This window comes from Dermacentor albipictus, chromosome 1, assembly GCF_038994185.2.
Source record: "Dermacentor albipictus isolate Rhodes 1998 colony chromosome 1, USDA_Dalb.pri_finalv2, whole genome shotgun sequence".
Classification (NCBI taxonomy): domain Eukaryota; kingdom Metazoa; phylum Arthropoda; class Arachnida; order Ixodida; family Ixodidae; genus Dermacentor; species Dermacentor albipictus.
In genome coordinates, this window is record NC_091821.1 from 382,164,576 (window position 1) to 382,178,439 (window position 13,864).

Genomic DNA, 13,864 nt, shown 5'->3' on the forward strand with positions numbered 1-13,864 from the left:
TTCGCTGGTATTGTAGTCAGCATATGTGGACATATTTTACAGCGTGACTTGCTGCATGGACTACAACCTACAGATACGTGGGCGCCGATTTTAGAAGTAGTCATCAAATCGCGAATGTTTTTTGAGCCTTGGTACACTACTCGCGGTGCCTCTGGAAAAATTGTTCGAAGGCTTTCATTTTGGCGTAGAATATTTCGACGCAGCTTGATCATGGCGGAAACAGCCGGAATTGACGCTGAATGCGTCAAAATAAGGTTAGTTGCCGGAGTGGTCGCCGCCGGCTTTGACTTTACGAGACTATTTTCCCTTTTCAAGTTACTGACTCATTTTATTGCGTCATCAATAATCTTCTTAGGGTACTGGTGGTCCACGAGTGTATGCTTTAGCTCTCGGCAGTTAGCATCGAAGTCTTTTTGTTCAAAGCATATACGCCGAAAACGATGTTCCTGGCTATAGGGGATTGTGGTTTTACAATGACGAACGTGGCTACTTTGGAAATGGAGGTACTGGCGCCTGTCCATTGGCTTTTTGTAAAGTTTCGTTGTCAGATTATTTCCGGTTATTGGCACTGTAACACCGAGGAAGTCAATCTCTCAAGTTGAGTGGTTATGTGAAAACTTCATGCTCGGGTGAACGCTGTTGAAGGCAGCAAAAAACCTGCCTTGAATAGCAGTGTCGATTCACCACGGGGCCTCACCAAAAACACGTCTTCAATGAAGCACCTATATTAAAAAGGTTTTCGGGTGCAGTTTTCAAGAAAATAATTTTCCACTATGCTCATAAAAATATTTGCATAATTCGATTCAATCCCTGTTCCCATAGAAGTACCACTAACCTGTACGTCATGGCTGCCATTAAATTCAAAATTATTTAATTCCAGTATTAGTTTTGATAGGGTGCTGTGATGATGTTAGGACCGTCACGTTGCAAAGCGTGTGACGCGAAGAAGATGGAGGAGATGGTGCACGATTAGCAAACACACGACATTTATATTAGACGGCACATAATCACGAAGAATACCCTCAACTAGAACCACGCATGTCAGGCTGTTCGTAAACAAGACAAATATAGTCTCACGAGGTTGCGGTTAAGTTCAGAGTGTGGTGAGACGTTGAGTCCTTGCGGTGGAGCACTCGCTGGTATGATGAGGACCAGCGTGGTAGAGTAGACGCAGCAGCACGGGGCAGGAAAAGGTGGACGGCCCCCAGCTCCGTAGACGCGAACAGGCCACTCTGAAGTCTCGAGCAGGAGGACGGCCCCAGGCGCTCGTTTCTATGACGGACGCCCGGTCACCCGAACCTCGCGCGTAGAAGCGGGTTCGAGGCTGCAGCAGGCCGTTCCGGGGTCTCGTGCAAGGCAGCGACCTGAGGCGTTCCCAGTCCCGAAGACGGACGCCCGGTCAGGTGAACCTCGCCAGGAGATGTCGGTTCCGAAGGCCCGGTGGCCCTAGTCGCGCCGGCGTTCGAGCGATCTCCGTTGCGCGAGCCCTCTTTTCATGCGCTCCACGAGCCTCCTTCGTCTTTCTTTTCCTCTTGTTGAGGACGGCCGCAATGTCGTCTGCTCTTGCGCTCGGTACTTTTTGTGTACTTCTTCACAGGTGCTCAGTGTGAGAGCGGTAATGGGCTAGTCAATTGCAGCTTGTTCATAGGCAAGGGCCAAAGCGCGGACAAAGCTCACGGTGGTCTTTTGTACGAGGTTTTTTTGTGTTGGGATAGTTTAGATTTACCCCCGATGGGCTGGCAGATACGCCTATGGCATAAGCTGCACGGGTCGCACGTCGACTGATGCTACGGGCGTGACTATTACAATTCTGAGACTATAGAAAGTTTTGGTTTTTATCATTGATAATATTCCGGTTTTTGTCCACGTGTGCGATGTTAAATCTGTCCGTGTGTTCGTTTTGAAATCCTGTTTTCTGCTGCACTGCGTAATACAGCGCTAGCCTTCATTTTCTTTTTACTCGTGTGCAGCTTGTGCTTCTTTAGCACCGCATGATTATGGGATTACATGTGGTGACGTTTGCTATCTGCTGTGTTTTCTAGAACTGACTGGCTATTTTTACATTTCTTTCACCATGTACTCGCTTTGCATTTTGTTTGACTAGGGCTTGATTATGCGCATGTTCGTGCGGGACAAAGTGATAAGTGTTGGGTGTCTAAATATATAACTGTGACACGACTACACTTGCACTCACTCCAATGAAAGCCGGTCCTCCGGCCGAAACGTCAGTAACAACATACTCCATAACGTTCGCCTTTTCTCTTTTTTGAATGTTATACCTACGGGTCTTGCGGAAACCCTTTGTTTATATATATACCTAACAAAAAGTCTATCCCATCAGATCTACTTATTTTGGTCGCTCATTTTCAAAACGCTGGTATTTTCCTACATTCAGCGCTGCTTCGTAACCTGGCAGTCGGCAATAGATCGTTATCTGTGGGCGTTCTATTCTGGGACCTGGGTAACGCACTTTAAGTCCATCTGCAGAGCCATCTGGGCATTACCTGGACTCTTTCGCCGCACGGGGCTTTAACTGGCGGCTGGATATATATATATATAGCAAGTGCGGGTGGTCTGCTCCGCAACACCGTCAGTTACACTTCCCTTCTCGAAAAAGGTAGGACGTCTGTGGATTGAACTCCCGAAGAACACTATACCATGAGGGTACCTCGGTTTCAATCATGGATGCGAAACCGAAAAGTGGTTCGACGTAATGCTATTGCATCTTTCGCATTTGCCTCTAAATCGGCACTGAATTCTTTTTAGTGTTCTGTTCTGTTATACATGGGTTTCTATGGAGAAATTGAGGTAATGAATACCTCGGCTACACCGTTTTTTCTATGTTCTACAGCAAGAAATAAACGAAGAAATGGTAATACTAAACTAACTGAATGAATAAAAAATAAGGGAAACTAATAACGCTAACAACACCACAACGGAGAGATAACTGATGTCTGTCCGTGCCGCTACGAGAATGATATACAAAATTTTGTAGACTTATACATTGGTTCGACAGCTCTCTGTGTGTTAATAAATGGTAGGTCTAAACAGAAACCTCCGTTTAAGTTCTGTCCACACTACAGAGCATAAGCGCGTCACTTTATATAACTGAACATGACTCCTTATCATAAACACTGACCTAACTCTATGTCCACTAAAGAGTATTTTAAGAATATGATTGCTTTTTCGCTGGAGATGACTCACTCACAATTGTCCAAGTAATTTTTCTCAATGTAAGGGAGGGTTTGTCCCAGGTTCCTAGTTTTATCGCTGACGATTTTCTTTCCTCGGCGTATTTCGAGCACTCAAGCAGAAAGTGGCAAACATTCTCAATATCTTGACCGTGACCGCACCTGGCTGAAGTGGAGCGGCGTACCCTGTACATAAAGCTATTTGCATTCTCGAAGCTTCCGATGTTAGCCTGTGAAATAATAATTTATTTCTTATTCCCGCTCCATTTCCTTCTATTTAGTTAAGGATGTGCTGTGTAACAAAAGTTTACGAAAAGGTCGAGTGACTTGTAAAAAACATTGAACTTCAATCAGCCTCACGCCTCTCTAGTTTTTCCTTGTGTAAATCGTAAACTGAAGTTTATGTTTGAGGGAAAGGAGAAGACGAAAAGTTATGGTGAATCACAAGTGTGGGGCCATCTGCTCTGTGCAATGGAAGATGAAGTAAAAATATTTAAAAAAGTTACCGTCAAGTTTTGCTTCGTGAACGCAGGTGACGTGCAAGCGTACAGATGCTATAGGGAAGACGACGCTATCGGCTATCGGCCCTCGGTGCGCCTTGGCGCCTGCACTCTGCGGATCACAGATCGTATTGGAGACAGGGCTCGCGCGGCGGCGCCACGCACAGCCCGTTGTAAAGATTTAATACTATCTATATTACCTAGAATGGCGTCAGCGCGCACAGACGAACAGCAATTGTCCACACTCGATGACCGCGCACACTCGCTGTCACAACGCTGGCGTGAGGAATGGCGGCAGCAGCAGCGAGCGAAGTGACATTTCGGGCTGTCTATCGCTTCAATACAAACTCGGCGGTGAGAACACAGTGCACGCAAAGCTACGAGCCGTCGGCCTAGCTAGACTGTGCCCACAATGCAGATCGCTTTCAAGATAAAGTGCGCGCGGCCGAAGTGCACCGCCCCCGCTTCGTCCTCTCCCCCGGTGCCGTGGTGCAATGCGCGCGACGGAATACAGCGCGCTTCCTGCCCTTGCGCACGCCAGATTTAGCCGCCATCTTGAACTCACCGTCGCACGCTTTCACTCGCGCACACAGCGTACGGCGCGCGAGGACGTTACCCCGAGACGAACTCGTTACGCGTGCATGGCAAAGGAAACCAGTAGCAACTGCCAGAAGAGGTTAACCCAGTGCGCATCCGTGCACCTACCTTCTTCCTCCGCGATGCTTCTCCACTTCGCTCAACGTTACCTATACATTCCTCTAGGCGGTGGTACGCTGCCGCGCTCTGAGCGCGCTCCTTCGTACTATCGCTCCTTCGGCTCGCGATTTCCTTCACTTCAGGGTGCCTTCCTCGTTCGCTTGCCTCGCGGCCTCAGACAAACACTGCCGATTTGAGGAGCTGGCCAGTTACGTGTGCGGCGTGAAATGGCTACAAAAATGATTGCTTTAATATGAATACTACGTGTAGACTGACTGTATTCAAATCCGGACAGCTCTTGCGCACGAACTTCATAAAAGCCTTTTGGGCTTGGTGTCGACGTCGGCGATTTGGTCAGTGACTTATGGTAACCGCTTGTTACGCGAAATTCATTATCCTAGCTCACCAATGACCATGCCAGCAGTTGGCATACTGATATATTGCGCAGGTAGAGAGACGACGCATGTTACATGGTCTGCGATTAACAATATATGCAATGACGACTGAAGCCTGTACCTTCAGCCTTTGTCTATGCGGCTAACTTATATTACATCACATGAGGTGCCGGCGGCAACTCTGCGCAACTTTTGGGAGTTTGTGACGAATCATGTTGCAGTGATCCTGAAGTATAGAACTTCCAGCACTAATGAGTACATGTTGTGGACATGTGACTTCACAATCGAACAAAGAAGGTTAAAAGATCCGAAATGGGACAATCAAAATCGGAAGTGATTTTTCCTGCTAAGTGACGAATCTCCTTCATTGAGTATAAGCTCAATGTTCTTTCCCGCGGGCAAGTGTTCGATCGTTTGATTCGATGCAAGACGGCATGTTTTGTTGGTGTATGCAAAATTGCCAAATGGGCTTGCTTTGACTACCTTGTGAACATTCCGTCTTTTGCCAAATCTACTAGACGAACACAGTCTACGGATCAAAGGGAAGTTGATCCGAATTGACTGGTATACCGCAGTATTCCTGCTGCACACTGTAATCCACGTAATTTATTAGACTCCAAGGACTTCTTGGAGTTCTTGAGATCAGCAGGGTGAAGAGGACAAACGAGATGCGAAGCGCTTCATTCACTCGCACGACTGTGGAAAGCAAAGTCGAACGCTCGTATTCGGTGCAGCCAGGCCCTTTCTTGCAATGGCTTTTTATTCGGCGTTCACCTGCTTCACTTCCCACTAACAAGGATCTTCCAAGATCGATAGGATTTCGTTTTTGGTTCCGAAAGCGTCAAGCAAAGGAAAGGTGCTTTTAGCTTAGGCGCCTACTAGGGGGCTCCACTTTATCTCCGAGGCATCAATTCTTGCTGCTACTGAACGATTCTTATGTCCAAACACTCTTATATTTGTCTTCGCACTACTTGTTCTCTCATCTAAACGCCGAAAGAAATGTTACCAACGTAGTCCAGCGACACGCGCGTTAATAGATGCAACAAAACTGACATCGCACCTGGCGCCTAATTGAATAAAACAGGGTGGTTAACCAGGATTAAATGGGATTACATTCATCTGAGAGAGCAGGTGGAGAAATTGGAAGCATTCTCCTTTTCCATTCTACTTTGATAGGGTGCTAGGGCACTACGATTCGTCAAAAATTACTTTTAGAATGCTAACCGACGCAAAAAATACAAAAAATGCGAGGTTTGAAAAATAAGACAGAATGATGTGTGAAAGTTCAACCACATGCACATTCTGAGTAATTTGAGGCTAGGTCGTCGCATTCCAAGGAAAATTCGCATAACACCTAATGCCCTGCTTGCAAAGTCTGGAGAGAGAGAGCAAGTAAGAAAGAGTCGGCGTGAGGTACGTTCCTATAGCCAACCAGTCTGCGCTGGGGGAAGGGGAAGAGGGAAGAAAGAGGCGCATGACGGATGACGATGACGAAAGAAGGAGGATGTAAAACAAACAGAAAATAATTTGGGCTAATCAAAGCCTACCGTCCAGGCTCGTACTTTTTGAAAAGTCAGTAAGGCCTGGATAACCTTAAAACTTGATTTAACGTCTGGCCAAGGGCGCTAGTTCTTCGAGTGCCTTCTTTCCTTCTGCATCGGTCAGTTCGTTGCCGTGTACACTACAGTGACTGGGAACCCATTGAAATGTAATGTGGTAGCCGTTTTCTTCCGCGCTACAGTGCGTAGCTCGGCAGTTTGAAGAGCTAACACTGCGCAAGAGCGTTCTTTCATAACAACTCTAAGTAGCTACAAGGCCAATTTCGCGTCACTGAAGACTGTCCATACTTGAGGAGGCTGTCGCGAAATACAGTGAACTGCCTATCTGATTGCCACTAGTTTTATGGATGTTGGTATCGTCTCGTTACGCAGAGGCAACCGTCGAATGACTTGATGCGCAGGCACGACGAAAGCCGCACCTCACGAGTACGACGAGATCGATCCGTCTGTATGCACATTCACCGATAAGCCACATTCTTTCGACATATATTCAAGTGTTAGATGTCTGAGGCCCACGGTAGGTATCCACGATTGTGTTAGAAATTCCGAAAATTGAAAGACGTACCCGTATTTTGGACATTACCCCTGGAGGCATACGTGGAAGGTCAGCAGTGGCAAAGTATAATGGTATGGTGGATTCTTGGCATTTAATGGCTCTAGAAAAAGTGGAGACCCGCCGTATGTCGGGAAGTGTCAATAAGTGTCAGTGTCGGTGACGGCACAGCAGCCGCACGAATAATCGAATAGGTTCGCATCCCAGAAAGACAGGTATAGGGGTGACGCGAGCTTCCTCTATTGTACCGTAAGTTGAGGTGCAACGTGTAACGCCTAGACGGGTTCTCAACATCTGTGCCTGGGCGCTTTCGTGCGTATGCAAACATGACGGGCTCCATACTTGGTAAAACTGGCAGGCTATACCAAATATAGCTGACGTAGATAGCCTGGAAAATGCTCAGATGGGCCCCACTTCATACCGGGTAGAAAGCAAAAAACTTGAGCAAGTCCAGCTAATTTCGTCGGTAACATTGCCGCATGCTTCGACCATGAAACACCGCGGTCAATGACAACACCCAGGTATATATGGCGGGTCACATTTGGAATGAAATTGCCGTTCATAATAATCGGATACCGACAAATCTATTCCATGTCAACGCTATCGCAGGACACTATCGCAGGACGCTATCTGCGGCCAGGTACAGTCCTTGACACTGCAGGTACTGAGACGCGAAAGAAACAGCTCACTGCAATCTTGCACGAGTTTGCGTTTGCGTGACTCCGGGCGCCGATATGCATATGTCGTTGGCGTAGGTACTGATGCATACAGTATCAGAAATAACTTCCACAAGGCCAATAATGGCAACATTAAAAAAGGGTTGGACTGAGCACTCCTCCTTGAGGCATTCCGCGGACAACGGTCAAAGTATAGTACCTAATCAGACTGCATGTTCGTTTATTGCTCTGGGCTTCACGCAGAGTTCTCGCCTCTACGGAGAACCTGATAATTTAAAAGTACATGGTAGATGTCCTCACCTGGTTCATCGCAAGAACAAGATGATAATTCAGGGTGCCTTGTTTTACCTAGGAAGTGATACCTTACGCGGGAAAAATCGAAGACAACTTAAAGCTCATTAAAACGTAGATGTGCCCTATTACGCCCCCGCACTTGTATGCATATATATATATATATATATATATATATATATATATATATATATATATATATGCATACAAGTGCGGGGGCATATCGTCATATATAGTCTGAGCATATATATATATATATATATATATATATATATATATATATATATATATATATATATATATATATATATCCGCACTGAGGAAATACAGTGGTAGGAAAGAGTCCTCTTCTCAGTAATGCCTCCTCTCATTTTGTTCTCTTTTTTCAGGTGGCTCAGAAAAGAAGAGGTGGCGTCTAGGCGCCGAAACCCCGCGTCCGGAGCCGTGCTCTTATCAGGGATCACGCTTGTTTTGACGGAGGAGCCAGCAGCCGTCGGGACGGGCCGAAAAAGGAAAAAAAAATGAAAACGAAACATCGCGCCCATTGACAGAAATGTAGTACTCTATGTGACTATCACACCACGCATTCGCACACAGAGACTGTTCCTCGGTGATATATCTACCTACGCACGCCATCAACATTTGTCATACGGTCATGACCTTTTGGTTCTCCTTGATGACATTTTTTTTCTTTTTTTGTGTGGGAAGCAGTGCGAACCATTGCTGAAGGTATCAACACAAAGGGGAATTACTCTTCGCAGATGCACTCACAAGCAACGGGGAGATGATTTATTGTGTTTCGCTTTAAAATGTTTTTGTGGAACGTTGCAGAAACTTCTAGTCAGGTGATGTTTCCGCCCTTTTACTTTTCGCACAAGAGAACCAGTTCTCCACTGCCGGGATTGGTCTATGGGATCCGTGGCATAAAAGGCAAAACGTTTGCACAAAAGCAGAGCAGTACCGCCGGCGAATATCGAGAGAAACCGCGAAACCAGCATCTGAACTTAGTTGAGGCCCTAAACGAAACGCGCTGCGAAATCTGCGATCATTTCAAACGCCACACTACTTGATTGAATTTACGGATACCACTACAGCGCAACCTAAATTTTAATGAAGTAGTCAAAGTTGATCGAGAAATTCGGTTCGGGAAACTGATGCACGACTAAGAATAACACGCTTTCCCGCGGCCATACTACGTCAGGTCAGAGCGCGTTCAGCAGAATCCCTTGGTCCATCTTGAGTGTTGCAACGTGAAGTATACCGGGAGCATTGGTGGTGTTGACATTAGTTGACGTTGAGTGCAGACCGCCTCTCCCCGGGAGCTCCCTTTCATGTTAGTGACCACAAGTGCTTATGAAGAAGGAACAACGCGGTCGGAGTACGTTCCCAGCTCGAAAACGTCCACATTTTTGCCATGCTTTATCAGCCTCCCGTGAAACTAAAGGGGTCGACCAGTGGCCATTGCTTTGATCGGACCCCATTCAGGACGTTTAACTAGACGTGTCCAAATTTGTGTACCTGTGTTTGCTGCTGTCATAGCAGTGACATTCCGTACTCTGGGGTTCCTTATGGCAATTGGCGCACAGATGTTTGCGGTGGCGGGGGCTAACACGTTGTTCGCTTCTCGGAAAGCCTGAACCGTGCGATCATTATTGATTGACCAAAAGTTTATCGCGTTAGGGCGTAAACAGTGCCTCAACGACACTTAGCGCATGACAGAGGCGTTTTCAAAATTAAAAAAAAGAAAAACCCGAGCAACACGCACTTTCACGCTCTGAATGCGGCCCAGTTAATCTCGTGTTTGACATAGAGTGTCGGAATAACTTGTGTGTTACTATTCGCACAAGCATTACTACTTGGACAATTGTGAACATGACAAAAGAAAATGCCTGACACGTTAGGATGCGCTATTGTAGGCTATTTTCCGGCTGCACCTGCGACCGAAATCAAGCGAAAAACCAAAGAAGCGACACAAATAAATTCTTAGCTGCCTTTATTGTTACTATAATCAGGAATCAGCGCAGAATGAAACGAGGGTGAAATCGTCGTTGGATGGCAAGTAAGAAAATAAAGAATTCGGCGCCTAAGGCTGCTTACCAGTAGCAATGCGAAAGTATTATACCGTTTGTAGATCTCGGAACGTCATGAACGCGCTCATTTTATACACTCATGACTTGGCGCCACCTCCACTCCATTGGCTACGCCGTCACGTGTCCAATGACGCACGCACTAGGCCACACCTTCAGTCAGCCAGAACCGGGTATACCCGCCGTGGCGGGAAGCACGCTCGTTTCGCAGCCCAGGAGGCCCTGGTTCAATTCCCAGCCAGATCGATATGCACTAGTACGCTAACCTTTGTTTTCAAAGGAATTAATTTACTTTGTTTGCAGGAAGTTCCCTAAGAAATTTAACATCAGTCTGAGCATTTTTTTTCACCGTTGGCCGTTTTTGGCGCCATCTTTCGGTCACGCCGACTACAACGCATTGTCGCTCTATCGGGCATATAATGCTTTCGCATTAAAAGTTCGTAACCCTTCTGCTATATAATATCGACATCCTTAGGAGCAGGAACTCGTGTCCGGAAGAGAGAATTCCTGCAAACTTTCACGCATTTATCGAAGAAGTCAGATCCCGAGTCCAGTTTTCTAGATCGCAGTCTTACATTCAAATATTTGAATTTGGTTTGTTTCGAATGCTTTCTTCGCAGCTGGGCCGCGACCCCGCGCGGCCCGGGAGGTAAACTGATTTCCCACTCGCATACTCTATCAGTCGCGCTAGCGAACTGGAACGTAGCACTACAAAACGACCACACTTTGTACAGAAAGCCACCAGGAATCATAAGCGCATTGCGCGCGCGGTGAGCTGCCGCCAGTGTTCTACGCGGACGTTGCTCCCGAGTGGAGCAACCACGCGGAGCAACCACGCGGAGCAACCGCTCGGAGCAAAGCACTGCTGGCTCGCATTTGTCTTTGTACTCTACGCTATAACCAGGTGAATGTGCGACAGCGGCGTGACTGTGCCCAGCCACACGTCCTCGATTACCGAGCACGAATCCTTCAGCACTGGCGCACACGCGAGGCGCACGACCGCACGCTACGCGTTTACGTACACGTAACGCGCGCCCTCCCGCACGGTTTCATCACAGCGCGACACAACTCTTGACCACACGTTTTTCGTCGCGACTACCACTGTCCAGGAGCCGCCACGCGTATTTAGTCTTCTCGCACGACACTTTACACTCGTATTCGTGAGATCACACACGATATATACATTATGTACTATCTCTTACAGGAGAATAGAGCACTACACTTCACCTTCTCTTCCTCGCAAATACACACGTGCCGTGCCCACGCCTGTGGCCAAGCGGGAGAAATTGAAGTCGATGCTCCTGGCAGGAAACGTTATAGAGAGCTTAGCGCGTTTGTACACAGTAGGCTATCGTAGTTTTAGCTTTGCAAGCAGCACCACAGCTAGTGATTATTAGCACTTACCGGTATCGACGTGTTTTTTCTATCGACATAAAAAACAACAACTTTTGAACGTGCAGACGATGATATATGGGGGTGATTTGCAGGCGGCCCGAAAACATTGATTTCGAAGTTGTTCAGCGGCAGATGCATGTGTGTTCAATAAAGCTATCTTCCAAGTGCTATCCCCACCGAATGACTGATGTGAGAGATAACTTTGCGCACTTCTGTTATTCTAACTTGAGACGCTATCATCCCGGCAGGGAATGTCGAAAAACGCGCTGCTTTTCAGATGTCGGACTGAGCGAGGGTATGAATTTAAAGAAAGTTTTTCTGTTTTTTTGGTTAGCACAGAAGCAAACAAAAAAGGCAGTTCTTTATGATTGGGCGTTGAATGCATTTAATTTACGACACGAATGTAAGATGTAAAGTTTGGGAGTTATTGTGCAAACGGACGATACTTCAACGGCGTTCTTAACAGTTGAAGGAAATGCTTTAGCTGTTTCTTCAGGCTAATTTTGTTCGCAGATACTGTCATGGTAAAGATGGGAACATTTCCTTTGTTGCCTATGTTGATGCAAACAGCTTTACACCTTTACTGGCGAATATAAAGCTTTTTAAGGAATATCTTGTAGAATATAACACCCCTGTTCCGTGCAAGCATTCGAAGTTAGAGATTTGCTTGAAACATAAAATATACGCTTAGTCGATCCTTAGCATGAGAAACGATCGATTGGTGACTTTTGTATCTTTCTGTACATTTCCATTTGTCACAGTTCTCCCTTTTTGAGGCCACAGTGTTTAAGCTGCACATCAGTTGCATTTGCTGATATGGCAATGTAGCAGCGGTGTTTGTTTACTATATTTAGCTGCTTTACTTTTCATTGGTGTAGCACATTTTCTTACTGGCATTTATTACATCTGTTTACACAGAATAACTCTTGCTTTGATATCGCACTTACTTGAAGCTGAGTTGTAGCTACCGTCTGGCATTATTTTTCGTGACGTTCAAACCACCATTTGCACTTAACGGTAAACTTAACAACAATGCAGTGTTTCTGGCATGATTAAACTCTAGGCAAGACCGTGACACAGTGGTTTATCCAGGAAACAAATCGACGAACTAAAACGTGTCAAACAGTAATCTAACATTCAGTGGTATAAAGTACGTGGTGGCAGGGACATAAGGAAAAAAAATGCAATCAACGGTTGTGTGCTGAGTATACCTGATCTGCCGTCGGTACCCTTTGAAGGAGCGGTGTCACTCCGAGCAGCATTTGGTGCTTAGTCAAATTGTGCCTGTGATAAACTAGAGATCTCTATAGCCAAACTTTGCAGTTATTGCGATGCGTGCTGCCAGGCGAAGACGTCGTCAGCATCACAGTATTTCATGCAGAGATCGCTGGTGGGAAATCTGGGCTGGTGTTACTGTAGCCGTCTTTATCGCTTCGTAGATTGTAAGCATGATGAAAATTAATTGAATTTTCATTAATTTGCGGCACGACCTGACTACTAGCGTAAGCACGTCTTACACTCCATTTTTCTTTTAAAAGAGATTTTTAGCATTGTTGCATGAGCGTCGCTCGCGGAGTCTTTTAGAATTACGGTAGCAACTAGACCTCCCACCGCGAATGTTATAATTAAGCTATCTGTTGTCATTGCACGTTCTCGTTCTTGTTTAACACAAAAAACACTGAGAAAGCTACGGACATGTCACGAGTGGAGCCAATGGCGAAGCGAAGGAAAAGTGGGGCACTATACTCACGATTCTAATTAAGGCTTGACAAGTGCATCGCCCAGACTGCCCTCAGGCAATCTATGTATTAAAGTGAATAGTTTCAACGTGGCCTCCGGGAAACGGTCCAAGGTCAGATGTTATGTAAGGGGGCGTCAGTATTCTCGGAGGTCATGGTTTCGCGCGCTTTGGTCAGCGTCAGTGTTGTTCTTCGGCACTAGCTCCTACAGCCAGCTCCGTTCGTGTTTATCATTGCGTGCTGTTTTCCGGTACCTACGAGTGTGTAGTGACCAAGGAAGAAAAGCTGGAAACAAAACGAAATTGGCGCAGCCTACGATGGGTGCTTTCTACGGATGAGACCCCGCTCCAGAAGCCAGTTGAAAAGGAGCTGGGATCAACCACTCCCCTCTCCGTTTCCTCCCCAAGAATACAGAAAGCAAGACGAAGCTTATACAATATTCCTATATCTATATATATTATATATACATGTAATATATATATCTCGATATATCTAATAAAGAGATCTTAGGGTTTCCTGCTGTTGAAATATGGTGTCTTCATCTTCGTTCTCTCGTTTGCATGCTTCTTTCAGTGACTTGAAGGAAAAAAAAAAAAACCTGGAACGTAGTTCCTTCCCTGCACATGTGCCTCGAATTATGCCTGCACATAAGCCTGAAGAAATTCGAGGCAAGTGTATGCAATAAATGGCGCAGAAGGTTCCAACTTATTTTGTGCCTCTAACCTGCTAACCACGCATTGGCAATTTATCGGAGCATTGTGACCTCATTGTTCATTTTTAT

At 46.1% G+C, this 13,864-nt stretch overlaps 1 protein-coding gene across 2 annotated transcripts in view; it reads left to right on the forward strand.

The window, feature by feature from the left end:
• Nucleotides 1-13,611, forward strand: part of LOC135900322 (uncharacterized) — a 176,316-nt gene extending 162,705 nt beyond the window's left edge. For both annotated transcript variants that reach the window (XM_065429807.1, XM_065429808.1), the window contains exon 9: nt 8,252-13,611. The gene's annotated coding sequence lies outside the window, so the exon portion shown is untranslated. The remainder of the gene's footprint in view (nt 1-8,251) is intronic.
• The last annotated feature ends 253 nt before the right edge of the window (nt 13,612-13,864 follow it).